This window comes from Schistocerca piceifrons, chromosome 3, assembly GCF_021461385.2.
Source record: "Schistocerca piceifrons isolate TAMUIC-IGC-003096 chromosome 3, iqSchPice1.1, whole genome shotgun sequence".
In the NCBI taxonomy this organism is placed as follows: domain Eukaryota; kingdom Metazoa; phylum Arthropoda; class Insecta; order Orthoptera; family Acrididae; genus Schistocerca; species Schistocerca piceifrons.
Window position 1 is genome coordinate 532,373,762 of NC_060140.1, and position 20,310 is coordinate 532,394,071.

At 42.2% G+C, this 20,310-nt stretch overlaps 1 protein-coding gene across 7 annotated transcripts in view; it reads left to right on the forward strand.

Moving 5' to 3' along the window:
• The window catches only part of LOC124789479 (probable tRNA pseudouridine synthase 1), a 116,412-nt gene that overhangs the window by 17,762 nt on the left and 78,340 nt on the right, over positions 1-20,310 (forward strand). The window lies entirely within an intron of this gene.

The following is a 20,310-nucleotide window of genomic DNA, read 5'->3' on the forward strand; positions in this document are numbered from 1 at the left end:
CAACTGGACAATTTTCTCCTCTCTCGCAACATTTTATGACTGTCAATTTCCTAGCATCGATGATCAGGTCACTCATGTTATGGAAGTTATTCTTACAGCCTCAGAACTTTCAATACTTCGTACCTCCCCTTTGGGCCGGCACCCCCCAGTTCCTTGGTGGAACGAGGTGTGCCGTGACACAATATGCGAGCGGAGACGTGCTCTTCACATTTTCTTCCACCATCCTACATTGGCCAATTATATCTGCTATAAGCAATTACGGCTGCGATGCCATCGTATCGTACGTGATAGCAAGAAGGCAAGCTGAGATTTCTTTATCACCTCCTTTAACACCTTCACGCCCTCATCTGTAGTTTGGAGTCGAATTTGGTGGTTATCTGGCACGTCTAGTTTTTCCATGCTCCCTGGGCTAACTGTGACGCCAGATACCTTAGTGGACCCAATCACAATTTCTAACTCATTGGGTCAACACTTTTCTGAGGTTTCGAGCTCTTCAAATTACCCACCAGCCTTTCTCCCAAAGAAACAAGCAGCGGAAGAGCAACCTCTTGCTTCCTCCCCTCAAAGTCGTGACAGCTATAATACCATTTTTTCTATGTGGGAACTCCAACATGTAATCTCTTCCTCTCGCTCTTCCGCCCCAGGACCAGATGGCATCCACGTCCAAATGTTGCCGCATTTATCATACCCTAGTCTGTGTTACCTCCTTCTCCTTTATAATTGAATTTAGACCGACAGTACCTTTCCCAGAAGATGGCAGGAAGCTTTCATCATTCCTATTCCGAAACCTGTAAAAGACAAACATCTCCCCTCTAACTATCAACCAATCTCTCTCACGAGTAGTGTATGTAAGGTTTTGGAGCATAAGGTAAATTACCATGTAGGCTGGTGGCTGGAGTCCCAGAACCTTTTGACACCTGCCCAGTGCAGTTTCCAAAAGCATTGTTCCGCAAGTTGACCATCTTGTTGCTCTCTCCACTTATATCATGAACAGTTGTCTCAGGGAACGCCAAACTGTAGCTATAATTTTTGATCTGGAGAGGGCTCATGATACCTGTTGGAGGACAGGTATCCTCTGCACACTTTTCTCTTGGGGCTTTCGAGGTCGTCTACCCCTTTTCATCTGTGAATTTATGACAGAGCGCACATTTAAGGTGCGGGTGAACACTACTCTATCCTGTACTTTTTCTCAAGAAAACGGGGTGCCCCAGGGCTCCATGCTAAGTTTGTACTGTTTGCCATTGCCATAAATCCAATTTTGGATTGTCTCCTTCCCAGTGTCTCAGGCTCCCTCTTTATCAGCGATTTTGCAATCTACTACACCTCTAAACGGACCAGCCTTCTTGAACAACGTCTTCAAGAATGTCTCAATCGCCTCCACTCATGGAGCATCGAAACCAGCTTCTGATTTTTTCCCAGTAAGACTGTCTGTGTAAATTTTTGGCATCGTATTGAGTTGTATCCACCTTCACTACATCTAGGCCCTATTGACCTTCCATTTACAGATGTTGCCAAATTCTTGGGACTTACATTTGACAGAAAACTGTGCTGACATTTCATATCTTAAGCTCGCTGTCTGCAATCCCTCAGTACCCTCTGTGTTCTGAGTGGTACCTCGTGGGGAGCGGACCAAGTGGTCTTCCTCCGCCTATATTGTGTCTTAGTGTGCTTGAAATTGGACTACGGAACCATAGTTTACTCCTCTGCATGGCTGTCTACCCTTCAGTGTCTAGATTCTGTCCACCACCGTGGATTGCGTTTAGCGTCTCAAGCTTTTTACATTAGCGCCATGGAGAGCCTTTATGCTGAGACTGCTGAACTTCTGCTGTCCAATTGGCGAGCCGTCTTTCTGAGTCATTACGCTAGTCATCTGTCTTCCATGACTGCTCATCCGACCCATGCCCTTTTTTTTTTTTTTTTTTTGGCGCCTCCTTGGATTTAGGGTATGCAGTGAGCCCTTCCTCTCTACTACCACCAGGAGTCCACTTCTGTCAACTGCTACACTAACTTTCCTTTCAATTTCCTAAAACTTTCTTGATAAATGGGGTACAATGCCACCTTGGTTTCGCCACCGGACCTGCCTCCTCCGTGACCTTTGTCAGCTTCCCAAGGATAGTAACCCCCCCCCCATAGTTTATCGTCGGGCATTTGCTGCTCTAAGCGCACAAATAGAGGATGCTACATTTATTTACACCGGCGGCTCCAAGACCACCTTTGGTGCCGGGAGTGCCTATATTATTGACAACACCCGTATTAGATTTCGGCTTCCCAACCAGTGTTCAGTTTTTACTGCAGAGCTTTACGCTGTTCTACAGGCTGCCCAATACATCTGTTGTCATCAGCGGGTACAGTGTATTATATGCTCGGATTCACTCAGTTCTCTTCTCAATCTCCAATCTCTTTGTCCCATCCATCCTCTGGTCCACCAGATTCAGGACTGCCTTCACATGATCCACTTGGGGGGCATCTCTGTGGCATCCCTTTGGATTCCAGGACAGGTTGGCATACGTGGAAACGAGGCAGCCAATATAGAGGCAAAGGGTGCTATCTCTCTTCCTCGGCCCGCTGTTCCCATGATTCCCTTTGCCCATCTACAGAGTGTTTTATGTGGCCGTGGCCATGTTCTTTTATGGCACACACATTGGTGTGCACTTCAGGATAATAAATTACGGGAAATAAAACCTCTTCCCTGTTGCTTGGACCTCTTCTTCCCAGCCTTGTCGTCGGGAGAAGGTAATTTTAACTGGACTCCAGATTGGGCATTGTCTTTTTAGCCACTGACATCTTTTATGTGGCGACCTTCCCCCGCTTTGTCCCTACTGTATCAATCATGGACGGTGAGACACCTTTTACTTCAGTACCCCTATTTTAATCCGCTACGCACATGTTTACAGCTGTTCCTGATATATCTTTCCTTTTAGCAAATGACGTGTGCTCACCTGATCGCATTCTTGAGTTTAGAAGTGTTAGTGAGATGACATCGGTTGTTTGAAGCTCTTTTTGGGGAAAACAATCCCCCTTCAATAGCACTTCTCTAAAATTTCCTTCCATTTTTAGTTTCCCTCTGTCTTGAGTTTCACTCCCATAGCTGCTGATTTAAATTCCTGTTTTTTATGACCATAGCTGTTTTGTGCCCTGAAACCACAATATAAAAAATAAGTAAGAAAGAAAGAACGAATCAGGAAAATTACTGTTTTGTTTTAAGAGGGCATGATAAGACATCCTGTGAAACTTTACCAAATGCCTTCTCGGAAAACTACCTTGAACAGATAATCTGGAACAGCACTCACGATGGAAATATATCGAATCTAATGGGCTGCAACTAAACCTAACCTCTTTGAGGATGTCCACATCAAAACTGGTATCAGTGACCATGATGCCAGTTGTGGCAACTATGATTACCAAAGTACAAAAGACATCTAAAACATGCAGAAAGATATAGACACACACACACACACACACACACACACACACACACACACACACACACACACACGCAGTAAGCCAGATAAAAAATCAGTAGTGTCATAAGCCAGTGAGGAACCTGAAACATTCAGCACGGGGCAGAGCATGTAGAGGAACTCTGGCTCAAGTTTAGACGAGTAGTTCATCATGCACTGTATAGATATGTACCCAGTAGAACAATTCATAATGGGAGGGAACCTCCATGGTATAAAATGTATAAAGTCACTGTAAAGGCACTTCTAAAGAAACAGAGATTACAGCGTAATAGGTGTAAAACAAAGCATAAGGCTATACAGGATACAAAATTTTAACCCTGTATAGCTGATGCCAGTAGGAACCAAAATTACTAATGTTGTGTAGGTCAACAAAGCATCATTTTTAAACAATGGAAACTTGGCACATGTGCTCCGATTGGCCATGGGATTGCCCTGTTGCCATTCATTGGTGGTTGGGCAGCGCTGTGGTTGTTGGTTCATACAAACAAACGTCCAACGCCCTGTCACTGCCCCAACGTGATACACACACGTCGAATAGATCTTGCTGGTTGTCTCCACCTCACATCATAGGCATTCACATGTAAGCTTTGCTTCGGAGCACACGCACGTCACCTGCGATTTAGTAATACAGTAAGCATGGTGGTACAGTATTCTTTTGAAGAACAATGAGATATGGTTTTTGTTTATGGACTAGCTGATGGTAATGTGCACGGTTATATGAGGAACGGTACACAGCAAGACGCCACCCACACCTGCAGACATTTACAGCAATTCATTGGCGAATTGGCAAAAAAGGCTCATTAGCGGGATATCATTGTGATGCTGGAAGACCTCGAACATGGTGGGATGCTGCATTTGAAGAGACTATTCTTGAGTACTTTGAGGTAGCACCTGTTACAAGTACTTGAGCGGTTAGACATGACATGGGGGTCACTCATCGGTTAGTCTTGGAGGTTTTGAAGGATGACAGACAGTATCCATTTAGTTTCCACCCTGTCCAAGACCTAAATCCTTTGGCAGACTATGAACACAGGCTAGGGTCTTACCGGTGGTTTCTGCCACGTGTTGCATGAGATCCTGACTTCCCTGCCATTGTGTTGTTTACCGACAAGTGCATCTTCTGTCGGGATGGCCTTTAAAACACTCAAAATGTCCATTAGTGGCCAATGAGAAATCCTCACGTCACATACATCCACAGACACCAGGAACTATTTTCGCTCAACTTTTGGGCAGGTGGTGTGGTGACCATTTGATTGGGCTGGTCTGTCTACTTGTTCAACTTACCACCACTTTTTGCAAGAAACTCTACCTGGCCTGCCGGAAGATGTTCCTCTGGACATACAGCTATGAATGTGGTTGCAGCATGATGGGGCACCTGCAAATAACAGTTATGCTGTGCATGGATATTTAAATGAACTCTTTGGTGTCCGGCTAATTGGCAGAGGGGCTCATGGGACATGGCCACCACAATCACCAGATCTCACGCCACCGGACTTTTTGCTGTGGGGATTCTTCAAGGTTGTAGTTCACCCACACATTTGTGAACCACCTAGAACTGAAGAGGAAGTAATGGATCACATTCAACATGCCGCCAATCACATCAAAATGGATCACATTCAACATGCCGCCAATCACATCAGGGCAATGCCAGGAATCTTTGAAAGAGTTTGGCAAAACACTGTTCGAGTACTTGCTTTAAGTAAACAATATCTTAGCTACAAAAAATGCCCTTTTCAGGGCCGACACAATTTATAAAATTCCATGAAACTACAATGGATGTGCCACGAACCCGGCAGATTTGCCCCCCCCCCCCCCCCCCCCGGCATCCAGAGTGGAAGGCTGGCACGCTACCACTGAGCATTTGGACTGCCTTGGGTACATCGCGATCTCCAGCAGGCAAAGCATTCGCGGTCATGCATTGTCCAGAGCATGTGGAAATAGGGCAATCCCGGGTTCAATCGGAGCGTGTGGTGCCAAGTTTCCGTAGTTTAAAAATTGTGCATTGTCGACCACACAACATTAGTAATATTGGTTCCTACTGTCATCAGCTATCCAGGGTTAAAATTTCGTGACACAACTTTTCTCCAACCTGTAGAGAGAAAAAACCCCATTTAGCTTTCAAGAGAGCAATGTGTGATGCCTTCAGTGGCTACTGTACAAGAATGTTGTCAAGTGATCTTCCACAGAATGCAAAGAAATTTGGGTCTTATGTATAGGTTGTTAGTGGCACTGAAGTTAAGTGAATGAAACAGGTAGTGAAATTGAGGGTAGCAAAGCAAAAGCTGAAATGTTTAACATTATTTTCAAATGTTGCTTTACAAAGGAAATGCCAAGAGAATGGCCCCAATTTAATTCCTGTACCACTGAAAAGATAAGTGAAGTAAGTGTTAGCGTCAGTGTTGTTGAGAAACAGCTGAAATCATTAAAATGAGCAGAGCTCCAGGCTTAATAGAGTTCCTGAGTTAAACCCCCTTCTAACCATAATCTCTCATAGATCCCTGGAACAAAAAACTGTGCCCAGTTCTTGGAAAATACGCAGGTCACACCCGTCTACAAGAAGGATAGTAGAAGTGATTCACAAAACTACCGTACAATATTCTTGACATCAATTTGTTGTAGAATCTTAGAACATATTCTGAGCTCAAACATAATGCGGTATCTTGAGCAGAATGATCTCCTCAATACCTACCAGCATTTATTTCGAAAGCATTGATCATGTGAAGCCCAACTCGCAATTTTCTCATGTGAGATATTGGAAGCTTTGGATCAAGGCAATAAGGTAGATTCAGTTTCTTGACTTCCGAAAAGTATTTGTCGAAAGTATGATCTTATGTGGCATCAAGTGAAATTTGTGACTGGATTGAGGACTTTTTGGTGGGGAGAATGCAACATGTTATTTTGGACGGAGAGGCATCATCAGATGTAGAAGTAACTTCGGGTGTGTGCCTCAGGGAAGAGTGTTGGGATCTTTGCTGTTCATGTTGTATATTAATGACCTTGCAGACAATATTAATAGTAAAATCAGGCTTTCTGCAGATGATGCAGTTAACTACAATGAAGTAATATCTGAAAGAAGCTGCATGAATATTCAGTCATATCTGAATAAGATTTCAACATAGTGCAGAGATTGCTAACTTACTCTGAATGTTCAGAAATGTAAAATTTTGCACTTCAAAAAACGAGAAACAATAGTATCCTGTGACTATAATATCAATGACCCACTGCTGGAATCAGCTGAATCATACGATTACCTGTATGTAATATTTTGTAGGAATATGAAATGGAAGGATCACATAGGTTCAGTGATGGGTAAAGCATGTGGTTGACTTTGGTGGAGTGGGAGAGTGCCATCAGTCTATTAAGGAGATTGCTTACAAATCACTCGTGCGACCGATTCTAGAATATAGTCATATAGAAGAAGGTGTAATTAAATGAATGACGAGCACTAATTTCATTTAACAAAGGTTTATTCAGCACTAGCACATACAAGAGTGCAGAGCGAACTGCAAACATTTTAGTATCATAACCACTACACCACGGTGCTACTCAGCTTCTTCTGTGACATTGCTCGCTCCTTAAGAGAACAGCGTCTCGATGTTATGTCCTCCTAGTCCAGGAACGAGTCATTGGTCCTGCATACTCCGACTCTCGATGACTGATGCTTGCCCTGGTGGTGATCTTCTTAGAACTTCTTATTCCGCTTGTTGCCTGTTGCTGGAGCTTTGAATTTACCCTGGGTGGCAGGATCCTTGTAGGGCTTCATTCGAAGGATGTGGACTGTATCTTTAATCTTTCGTCGCCTTGCGTTGCGGTCAAAATCTTCAACTTAATAAATTACAACAGACAACTGTCTTACAACATTATGAGGTCCAAAGTAGTGCCTGAGAAGCTTCTCAGAGACACCAAACTTCGTTCGAACAGGAGTGAAGATCCAGACGAGGTCACCAGGCTGGTAGACAACAGGGCGGTGGCTCGCATCATACCTTCGGCGATCATTTTCTTGGGCCTGCAGTGTGCTGAGCCGAGCTAACTGCTGAGCTTCCTCAGCTCTGATTAACACCTGGCCAATGTAGTTGTCCATGTCATCAGATGTAACGGAAACACAGTGTCCACAGTATGTATACAGTCACCTCACACCCGTGCACCAGGAAAAATGGCGTAAATCCTGTGGTATCTTGTTTGGCGGTGTTGTAGGCAAACGTCATGAAAGGTAGCACCTCATCCCAGTTGCTCTGCTCAACATTGACGAACGAACACTGATAGTATGTCGGCTAAGGTCTTATTAAGATGTTCAGTAAGCCTGTTAGTTTGCAGATGGTAGGCAGTCGTCATGTGATGAGTAATGTTACACCGACGGTTTATCTCTGCCACAAGATTCGATTGAAAAACTTTCCCTCAATCCGTAATTAATGACCTTGGGGCACCAGGCTTTAATACAATGTCTTCCATGATGAATTTGGCTACCTTGGATGCTTTGGCTGTTTTCATGGCTTTTGTAATGGCATAGCGTGTCAGATAATCAGGGCAAACAATAATCCATTTATTGCCACTAGCAGACATTGGAAATTGTCCAAAGAGGTCAATCCCAACACGCTGGAAAGGCGTTTCGGCTGGTGGAATTGGTATGAGTTGGCCAGGTCGTTTTTGAGGAACTGCCTTTCTCCTCTGACGCTCTCGACAGTGCGACACATAGTGACGGACACTCCTAAATAAACCTGGCCAGAAAAATCTCTTGCAGATTCTATCATATGTCTTAATAAATCAGAAATGTCTGGCCTCAGGTGTGTCATGGAATTTCTGTAGAACATCTCAGCAAATGTGTTTAGGAATCACTGGTAGCCAGCTCTTTTCAAGCAGATCAAAGTTTTTCTTGCAAAGTAATCCATTAACTACCTTAAATTGTCCTTTCACATCCTCTGACCAATTTAAGGCAAGCATAATGTGAGATATCTTGGCATCCTTCTTCTGCTCAGCAGAGAGATCCTGGAGTGCAGCGAGGCAATCACTATCTTCATCAAAGTCTTGATGGTTTTGCACAGGGTTTCTTGAGAAACAGTCAGCATCTTCGTGTTTTCTTCCACTTTTGTACACTATGGTAATGTCATACTCTTGAAGACGCTGTGCCCACCTGGCAAGTCATCCTGTTGGATCCTTAAGACCTGTCAACCAACAAATTGAATGAACAACTCTTGGAGTGGCCTGGCTTTGGTACAAAAGTCTTTGATAAAACGACAGTAATAAGAGCATAATCCAAGGAAGCTTCTCACATCTCTAATACTTTCAGGAATAGGAAATTCCGTTACAGATCTAACTTTTTCTGGGCCTAGCTGCACACATTCATTTGACACAACGTGTCCAAGTATTTTGATTTCTTTTGCTCCAAAGAGACACTTTCTTGGATTAGGTTTCAGTCTGCCTTGTTGGAGACATTTAAGAACAGCCCTAGTCTTTTTATATGTTCATCAAATGTCTCTGAGAACCCTGTAATGTCACCTAAATAACAAAGACACATCATCCACTTCAGGTGAAGTTGAAGATTATCCATCATCTGTTCAAAAGTCACTGGTGCATTACACAAACCAAACGGCATTACCTTAAGCTCATACCAGCCCTCAGGGATGATGAATGCAGTTTTCTCATGATCAATCTCATCTACTTCGATTTGCCAGTATCCCGAGTACATGTACGTGGTGGAGAAAAACTTAGCCCACTTCAGACAATCAAGTGTATCGCCAATTTGTGGAAGAGGGTAAACATCCTTTTTATTTAAGCTTCCTGTAATGAACACAAAAGTGTCAACTGCCATCCTTCTTCCTGACGAGGACCACTGATGATGACCATGGGCTCTGCAAAGGCTGAATGATATCATTCTTCATCATTTTCTCTACCTCGTCGCGAGTTATTCGACGTTCCATTGCTGAAACACGGTATGCTCTCTGGCTTATTGGTTGATGGTCTCCGGTGCTTCACTGTCTATTTGCCTAATCTGCTCTTCACCTGTGGATTGAAGCACACAGAGAACTTCTTGAAGAATGGCAAGTAGCTTCTTCTGTTTTTCCTTAGTGAGATCTGGTGATAGTCAAGCTAGAAGATCTTGTCTCGTAGTGGTAGCGCTAATTTCGCCCACAGACTTGGCATGGGAGGTTTCTATGATGCTCAGCTGTTCTTCAATTAACGGCTCAGCATTTGCTATGCACATTTGTCTTGGAAGGATCTGCGGTTCTTGGCGACAGTAACTATCCACAATTCACCGAATCCATTCTTAAATGAGACGACAGAGGCTGGGATGACAAAGTTATTCTTCGGTAGTATGCTTCTCTTACATTCCACTACAAGATCCATGGGTTGATGCATGGCATGACACATGACAGTTACCTTTCTAGCGCTGTCTGCAGGAATGATCACTTCAACCAGCACACACAGTCTCCACACATTCAGATGCGCATCTTCCTGACTACAGTATCTCATCTCATCTCCTCTAGCATAATCTTCGAGCAACCACAATCTATAATTGCCTGAGAAGCTTTCAAAAAGTCCCATCCAAGAATGACATCATGATTACACTCTTGAAAGATGATGAATTCTAAGGGCTGTGTATGGCCGCTTATACCCACACGAATGGTACATCTTCGTGTAGGTGTTACATATTTCCCATTAGCCACCTTCAGCAGAGATGTTTTGTTGTCAACGAATATGGTTTTCTGCAACTGGCAACGGTACTTCTCCGAAATGATTGAATATGATGCTTCAGAGTCCACAAGAGCTTGGGCTGGTCGGCCATCCATGAGGATATCGACGTAGTTTCGTATCATTTTTGTATTGATTGACGGCAGAGGATTTTTCTCTTTGGCGGCTTCACCTCCATGGAAGGTCGCACCCTTTAGTTTTCCAGGTTGCAGCGGCTGGGTGATCGGTTGGAGCTTCTAAATGGCAATGGAGACCTTGATCAGCGTGTTGGGGATCGTCTTCTCCAGTGGCTAGCTTGTGGCGATGGTGACCTACATTGTCCTGCACCCACATCTTCTTGTTCATCTTCGTCGTCCCGGAGTTGCCGTTGGCTCAGATCGGTCTGCTGTCTTCTGGCGTAGGCGTCATCAAATATCTGCTGCCTTTCTCGACAATAGCACACCACGTGTCCCAGTTGTCCACAGTGGAAACATACTGGTTGGTCATCCTGGGTGCTCCAGACGTCAGTCTTCCTTGGTGCTCAAACAGGTTCCTCATGCAGCATTGTAGGAATGTAACTCTGCCTGGGTCTCGACTTTTTCACCATTTTAAAGGGAAATGAAGGATGAAAGATTGGGTTAATGTCTGTTCCACTTCCTCCCTTATGACCTCTTGACGCGTCTCGGTTTTTTGCTAGCTGTGCAATCCAAGTGCCTTCTGAACTTCCTTTCTCACTCTCTGATGAAGAACGCTTGTGAAATCGGTTGCTTCCTCCATCATAGACATCGATACGACGTTTGGAAGCCATTCAAACTTATTGCATGTAATTCTTTTTTGATGCATTGTCTCGATATACTGGCACCATTTTATGAAGTCGTCTGCTGTCGTAACCTCTGTCAGGACTAGGGCTTGATACATGTCCTCAGCAACACCGTTCATGAGACGTGCAATCTTATCATCTTCCTTCATTCTAGGATCCACTATTTTACATAGCTCCAAGACGTCTGGAATGTAGGACGCTGTAGTTTCTCCTGGACGCTGTGCCCTGCACTTTAATTTATCTTCAGCCTTGCACTTCTGTCATTGTGTGTCACTGAAATACTTGCGCAGTTCCGCCTGGAACACTTCCCAGCTTGTGAACTTCTCCTCATTGTTCTCATACCATTGCTTGGCAGTGCCCTCCAAGTAGAAAAATATGTTAGCCAAACACACTGTGTCATCCCATTTGTTAAATTTGGCTATACGCTCATATACCTTCAGCCACTTGTTTGGATCTTGGCCATCATCACCAGAGAAACTGGAAGGATGTCTCATGTGGAGGACACAGCTGCTGTCATCGTAACGTCCTCTTTTTCTTCTGTCTCTGGTAGATTGCGATCTGTTGAAAATGGCTTGAACTTGGGTTTCTCGCCACATAAACGGCGGCTCTGTTGTGGCCTGATGGAAGCCACTGTGTCGTCGATAATGTGCACTATCATAAGTTCCAATACCCAGCGTCTCCACCAGAATAATGTCACATAGAAGAAGGTGTAATTAGATGAATGGCAAACACTAACTTCACTTAACGAAGGTTTATTCAGCACCTGCGCATACAAGAGTGCGGAGCGAACTGCCTCCGGTCAGAACACGTACAGTATATATACAGCTACAGAACATTCCAGTACAATGGTTCTTAACAATTGTGGATACTTCTAGAATGTACTCGAACTGAATATAGAAATTAAAATTGTACAGTCCAGGTGAGTTTTGAACTCATAACCCTCCATGCAACAGTTTAGTATCATAACCACTACACCATGGTGCTACTCAGCTTCTTATGCGACAATATTGCTCAAGTGTGTGGAACCCGTACCACATAGGACTAACAGGGGATGTTGAACATATACGAAGGAGGTAAACATAAATGGTCACAGGTTTGTTTAACATGGGAAATGGTCACAGAGATACTGAAGGAACTGAACTGGAAGACTCTTGAAGATAGAGATAAACTATCCTGAGAAAGTCTATTAACAAAGTTTCAAGAACAGGCTTTAAATGATCACTCTTTTAATGTACTACAATCCCCTACATTTTGTTCATGTAGGGATCGTGAGCATAAGATGAGAATAATTACTGCGCGTACAGAGGCACTCAATCAATCATTCTTCACGCGCGCCATATGTGAATTGAACAGAAGAAACCCTAATAAGTGGTACAATGGGACATACGCTCTGCCATTCACCTCATGGTGGTTTGGAGAGTATAGATGTAGATGTGGATGTAGATGGAGATGGAGATGTATTGTTACAGCAGCATGAGAGAACTTACCATGTGGTGTAGTGGTCAGTGTTCATTGTTATCAACACTGAGGTCCCAGATTTGATTCCTGTTGACAACCTCTTGTTTTTCTCTGGTTGAAGGGTCTGGAAGGAGGTTGAGTCAGAGATACACTCAAAAGCCAATTGATTATAACGTACCATAATTGATGTGCAAGTTGCCGAAGAAGCGTCACGTTGAAGGGATTGCATCAGGCTGCTTTATTAGCAGCAAAAGCCTTTTTTTGTATTAAAGAGTGAACTGCTTGACTTACTATGTCTAAGGGTCTTATTTATTGCAAGAAGCCAGACTCGTACTGTAGTACAGTGTCTGACAAAAAGTGTAGCACCCAGAAGAGGAGGAGGAGGAAATGAAATGAAACTTCACAGGTTAAGGTAGTATGTTATGTTAGTTCAGTGACCACAAAATCAAGTCAAATTCACAAAGAAGTTGGCAATATGAGCCCACTTATCAGTATGACATTCCACTTCTGTGGCCTGGATATGTGCACTGATTTTGTGAGAAGTGGAGATAAGCTGGTGCACAATTGAAATCTTATTTCAGCCGATGCCACATTGGGTGACTTGCGTGCCAGTGATGAGGATGAAATGATCATGAGGGCAGCACAACACCCAGTCCACTTGCAGAAAAAATCTCGAACCCGGCCAGGAATTGAACCCGGGCCTGCCGCATGGGAGTCAAACTCGTCACCACTCAGCTAAGCAGGGGGGACATCTTGGCAGACACAGGAGTACCTCAAAATCAAACAGACAGTTCGTAAACACATGTGCCATGTGCTGATGTGGATTGTTCTGTTGCAAAATGGCATCAGTATACTGTTGCATGCAAAGTAATATATGAGGACGCAGGATGTCCACGACATAGCGCTTATCATCAAGAGTTCCCTATATCACTACTAGCCGTTACCTGAAGTAATATTCAGAGGCTTCTCGCACCAGGACGCAAGGAAATAACACTGCTGTGCCTCTCCAGAACATTGGAAGAATTGGATGTCTCCCCAGTGTGCTGCAATACTCGCCACTGATGGTCATGTGGAGTAAATTAGAACCACAATTCATTAGTGAACTCGATGTGATGCCATTCATCAGTAGGTCTTGTTTCCTATATATGACACCACTCTAAATGCAGCTGTTTATGTTGTGGTGTTAACTGCATCCTTCAGTTGGTATGGTAATTTCCTCACATCCGGCTGTTGCTAGTCTGACGTATGGTGCAGGATGACACAAAATGTTGCCGGGTTGCCATTACTTGTTCTCGAATGGCAGGCCCAGAAGGTAGGAGTTATGATTTGGTTGGCGCTGCTGGGATGCCACATGAATTTCTGTTAGTGTTACTGTGTTGTACTATAACCATGCCTTGCAATACTCCCACACAATTCTCAAAACAGTTGTTTACCTAATGTACATAAATCAGTAGACTGCGGCTCTTGCTGATAAATTATTTTGTTCTTAGACTCTGTTACACGGTGTATGATGTCTCATGAGATGCCATCATAAGAGATCCAGGCTTGATATTCTCTTCTCCGGCATTGTTTATTATTGGTTCACAGATTCTTCCATCTGGTTTATTCCTTGGAGCTGCAGTTGGCAATGAGACCTCTGTGCATTTGCTGTGACTTCATAATATTGGCTGCTGCGCCCCGAAGCCACCTGTAGCCCAACGAATACATCAAACAGAAGGTGCACAAAAGCCAAAACAAATGTGTTCAATATTTACAAAATCAATGGATTTACAAAACATCATCTTACCTAACATTAATCACTACAGGAGTAACATTATAAACCAACATGTTCATTTATTCCTACCTAACACTAAGGGAGCAGAAATTTGAGTGTGGTGAGTTTAAAGTTTCTGTAGTCTAAAAATTTCCGCACCATTTTAGTGCACGATACAGTGATTGTATCTTGTGTTGTTCAGACGTGGTCGACCTAAAACTTGACTACTTGTATGCCTATCCTCAATTCTCATGTAGTCCAACATTGGGTCAGTGTTACATCTGAATGTCCCACAATTCTGGCTCTTGCAAAGTTTTACCACCTAGCCAAGTGGAGACCCACAGTGAGGCTCCTTTCAAACTGTATCAGCTGCCGATAATGATTCCTCACATGATGCAGCGTATCTGTGTCCCTAGCAGTGATCTCCCAGCATCTGGTGCTGTTTGTGCCCTTATATATCCTACCAGGCTTGATAACAGCGCTAAACATGAACAACACTAACACATTCCAGTAGCCATTCTTCCTGTCACAGGGAAATGTCTCTACATACCTGCCAACGGAGTGCATGTATACAAAGTTTTACGTGATGCTACCCAAAATATCCGAGAATTTCATTGTAAAACTCAGACAGCCATACTTGTGTCCTAATGTCCTCCATCGAATTCAAAGTAGTGGTGGTGGTGGTGGTGGTTAGTGTTTAACATCCCGTCAACAACAAGGTCATTAGAGACGGAGTGCAAGCTCGGGTTAGGGAAGGATTGGGAAGGAAATCGGCCGTGCACTTTCACAGGAACCATCCCGGCATTTGCCTGAAACGATTTAGGGAAATCACGGAAAACCTAAATCAGGACGGCTGGAGACGGGATTGAACCGTCGTCCTCCCTAATGCGAGTCCAGTGTGCTAACCACTGCGCCACCTCGCTCGGTGAATTCAAAGTAGTCACCTTGCGCTTGTATGCAATGGTCCCAGCATTGTTCCTATTTTTTGAATCATTCCTGGGAGTCTGCATGGTGAAGGGTGTTGAGGATCCATTATGATTGCACTTTGATGTCTTCAGTGAAGTTAAAATGTCGCTCCTTTAACATGAATTCCATCTTCGGGAACAGGCAGAAGTTGCATGGGGCTAGGGCCTGGTGAGTAGTGAGGGTAGGGGACCATTGCCGTGTTGTTTTTGGGCAGGAATTCTTTCACAAGTGAAGTCTGCACAGATACATTGTCATAGTGCACCAAGCAGTCTTTCTTTTTCTACAACTGTGGCCATTGGTGCCAAACATTTTCCCCAAAACCTCACAGTAAAACTGCACCCTTACAATCTGAGCAGTTGGAACAAACTCCTTTGCAGTATTCCCTGAATGCAGAAAAAAATAATCAGCATTGGCTTTATGTTGCTGAGGATTTGTCAAACTTTTTTCAGCCTTCGAGACGATGGCATTTTCCATTGTAATGACTGCTGCTTCATTACAGGGTCATAACCATAGATGCAGTATTCATCACCTTTTATAACTCAGGATAAGAATTTTGAACACTTTGAAATTCTTTGTTGCAGTTCAGTGCCTGTCTAATCCTGAGGTTTTGTTTGGTCAATGCTGAGAAGGTGAGGTACCTTTGCTGGAATTCTTTTCATGTTCAGTTTGTCAGCTAGAATTCATTGACATGTACTGCATCTGTTGCAAACAACATGAATTGCCTGCCTTCAGTCTGAATTAATCGTGTCATGCACTTTCATGATCACCTCCATTGCTGTGCATGTTGATGGTTGACCAGAGTGTGTGTCGTCTTCCACAGATTCTCAGCCTTCCTTTAAGCACTTCAATCACTCAAATGTTCATGGTTGACTCAGTGCACTCTCACCAAATGCCTCTGTCAGCATGCGGTGGGTTTCAGCTGCTGTTGTCTTCAACTTGAAACAGAATTTGATGAAAATCCACTGCTCCTTCATGTTTTCGATTTTACAATTCGCTAAAGCTCTGAAACACATCCTGACACACACATCTACAACCCACAACTGCATGCACCAAAGATGGCACAGCTTTGTGCCGCAGTAGCTAAGACTGTACCTCGAGACATGTAGTGGTGGAAATGTCGTACTGCTACTAATTTTACTGGTTCATTGAAATTCTCGGATATTTCGGGTAGCACCTTGTAGTGACACCCAACCATGTCTTCTAGGTGCTTAACTTTGTTTTGTCAGGCAGTGTATTTGGGTCTAGATGGTAGGCAGTAGTAAGAGGGGAATCATTTTATTGCAAAATTGTGTGAATGGAATGAAGATGAGACTGCTGGTGCTTCTCTATTAATGTTGTAAGTTCAGCTTTCCTTCTCTCTGTGTTTTTTTCCTGTCCATTTCTACTTATAGTCCAAAGTTTTTCTGTTGTAGTCATGCAGGAAAAGTGAAGATGAAACAACACTCTGTATTCACAATAGTGAAACATTGTGAGTACTCTTCATACACTGTCACTTATTCACAGTGCTTATTGTACACAAATCTACAGTTCATCTAAATAAACCACTGGCCACTTTAATTCTGATGCTCCTTTTTGCAAGTCTGCACATAATGACTCGCTCATTCTGGCACCTTTGAAAATCAAATCGAATAGATGAAACAGGTGTTTTGAGTATTTCTTCGCTTGCCTGGAAATTTAGTTCTGTGCATCAACTGTTGTGAAATTTGTGCCAAGATGGTATTTCCTTGTATTGTTAATAATATTGCAGAAATTGCTATTTAATATCTTATTTATTTATATTATCAATGAAATATTTACTGTCACTGTACCATTATAATTCCTGTGCCATGTAGGTGACATTAATTGCAAGTTGTCGCAGCTTTCCGTGAAGGTATTTCTCGTGATCACTGCATGTGACTGTACCTAGTCATGTGAGCAAGTTAGTTCCCCGTATGGTCGGGTAACCAGTTTTCATTGCTAAGTAATAGAATCGTAGTGAGGTTTGGTGATCTCATCATCACTATACATGTTTTTAGATCACCAGTCAATTAATGGAATATTTGGAAAAAACTCAGTTATAATCTTCACAGTACATAGACCTTCTTGCTCCATACTTTCTTGTTATGATATAAAAGGTAAGGCTACAAGATACACATTTGAATACTAGCCTTTGCTAGTCCCTGTCCTCCATGTGCATTTCCTCTTTTCTGCTCCAACTCTTGTGCTACACACACATCCTATCTGTCCAATGCACCTGCATAGTCCTTTCTCCTTCTCCATGAATCTTCTCTGCTTTGAACAGTGCATTTGAAACAGAATAGAATGCCTCTGCAATGTTATTCAAGTTTGGGGAAATACCAAGTGAGGGAGGCGTTGTAGGGTAGTACGTGCTGTTGTGCCAAGCCATTGTGCCAGGGTGGTGTAGTAGTTAGCACATCTGCCTATTGAGCAGGAGCCCTGAGTTTGAATCCCAGCCATGGTACAAATTTTTATTCATTGCTGCAGTCTGCATATATGCATCATAGATGCTTGACACTTGAGAAGGTCTCTGGAACCATATTGTTTCATTTGAGAATGAAGAAAAGATGATCACAAATGGTTAAAAATCTAAGCTTTACAAAAGAAATAATGGAGAAACGGGAAATAGTAACAGAAATGTAATTAAGCATGGCTGTAACTATTATAATAATATGAGTGGAGAAGAAAGAACCTGATCTTTGAAGCATTTTGTCTTTTTATAAGAAAATAAGAAGTCAACAGTGCAGAAACAGATTCCATTTGCACACAATTTATAAAAAAAGATATTGAAGTTTTGTGGCCTTGTTTGCCTGAGACTGTAGTCGTGTGTATGAGTGTATATGTGTGCGTTTGTTGTCTAATTTTGACGGCCTGGCCAAAAGCTATATTTGTGACAGTCTTTTTGTTGTGCCTATCTGTGACTCAGCATCTCCGCTGTATTCTGAGTAGCAACTTTCCTTTTCACAATATAGAAGTTTTGAGTGAGACATGTCAGTGCTAAAAGTGTCCAGCCTGTAAACCCCTGGCACTGTGCTAGGGTGTTGAGCAGTGGGGCATGTGTGTAAGACTTCACTCCATATGTGTGTATGCATGGCAGGTGCACCTGTCTCTAGTATTTGGAACATTTTCTCTAACAGTGGTTGTAGATTGTATTCCACCAGTAGCTACATAGTGGTTGACAGTATTATGATGGTTGGATGGAAGAACACACCGAAATCATTCGCCAGGATGTGAGAAATGGGGGACTAATTGAAATCAAGCATCCTGATGATGCAGGAACTTAACGAAATCAACAGAAAACTAAGTTATGTGAAAAGTAGCTTTATTTGCCAGACTATTAAATGTCTAAATGTAAAAGTTTAACTGTACAATCAAATTTGCAAAACTGAATTAAATTTTAACAAAAATATGAACTGTTTAGGACAAGAAGTTACATTTTATTGCAAATGTAATTTGGAATCAAATAAGTTGGTCCTTAATTACAAAAACCAAAATTTAGTTGATTACAGCAATATCTGCCACAGATGGTTAAAAAAAATAAATAAATTTTCAGGTTAACACTGGATATATTTTGGCATAGAATCTGAATCTGCATTTAAAATGATGGTCTGCATTTGAAAATAAAAAGCTGAGTCTCTCTCATAGTGGGTGGTGTTGGGGTGGCTAATTTTAATACAGACATATGTCCGTAAACTTTTTATCTGACACAGTTCTTTTTCCATATGATGAATATTTTTTGAAATATTTAGTTGTTACAAGATAAAACAAACACCCTGTTGTGACAAAACAAGCTGGGATATTTTTACTTCCCCTCTTGTTTTGCCATCTGCCACCTTAAATTCGATTTTTCACTTTTAACTAATTACCATTAACATACATGAGAATAATCTGCATTTTCATAAAGTAGAAAGGTTGGCCCTCAGTTTTAAAGAAGATAACATCAGATCTAATTTTGTGCTTAGTTTTATTTATGTAATTGGTTTTCTAATTTATTTCAGCTATTCCCAGCTAGTATCTTTTGTTATAGGGTGAAATCAGTAACTGTTTCGTAACTTAAATTCTACTGTTACATATAAACAAACATAAATTCTGTACTAATTATACACATTTGGAAGACAAAATGCTAGTAACCTTAAGGTCTCTATTTGGCTCTACTCGAAAACATGTTAGCAAAGCCAGCTCTTAATTAATTCCAAAGTAATTAACATTTTGTCAAAAGTATTGTTTGCATAACTAAATATGTTAATTCCATGATTTAAACAAATAATTCACTTTTGTAGTAGAAGAAACTGTTAAAAAGTACCAATTTTTCGATGTATTCAGTTAATCGAATGAGTTAAGTTTTAATTGTAATTCCTGTAAATTTAACTTCGAACAATCTGTAGTTTCAGTACCTATGACTATAAGCCCACATCCGAGTTTCAGACGAGGAACCTGTTTGTTTAGAACGACAACAATGCATCAACTTAACAGTGTAATAAATGTTACGCAATTAGGCCGTGTGTTCAAACAGTGACAGTGTCTGCTCCATACTTACCTTTCTGTTCTTCAAGAACTGTGAACTTTGTGGTTGACCTTTTACTGCTTGTAGATGTTCAACAGTAAACTATTGTAGCAGTATGTGGATGTTTGCCTGCTACCTATTAATGACGCTTATCGAAAGTAAAACAATAGTGCACTGGCCATGTTACATGTGTGTGGGGGGGCTTGTGAAAAGTGAAAGTAAATAACAGTGAAACACAAATGTGCACCTGACGGCTACATCATTTACAGTAGACAGTAGTACCACTTCCTCAATCGGTATTTCAGCTAGTATGTCGACACAGAGGACAATCAACGAAGAAACAAAGTAGGCAAACTGCTACACTGTATATATCAAACTGAAGCAGATGCTGGCCAGAAGTACCCTTAGGAGGCAATTTTTTTTTTTACTATTGCCAGTAGATGCATATAAAAGTACAAAATAATTCTAGTTTGGGATCCAAGTCACCTGCCATTCCTTTTCAACCTTACCCAGCCTATCCCTCATTCCTCCCTGAAAAGGAACTACCAGTTCCAAAAACTGGAATAATTTCTTTCTTTTGTATGCATTTGTCAACAGTACTAAAAATTTTGCCTCCTAAAGTTAAGTAAAGGCTAGCAGTTCTGTGTCATAACTTTATATTTTTCTCAAGCGAATTTTCCTTTCA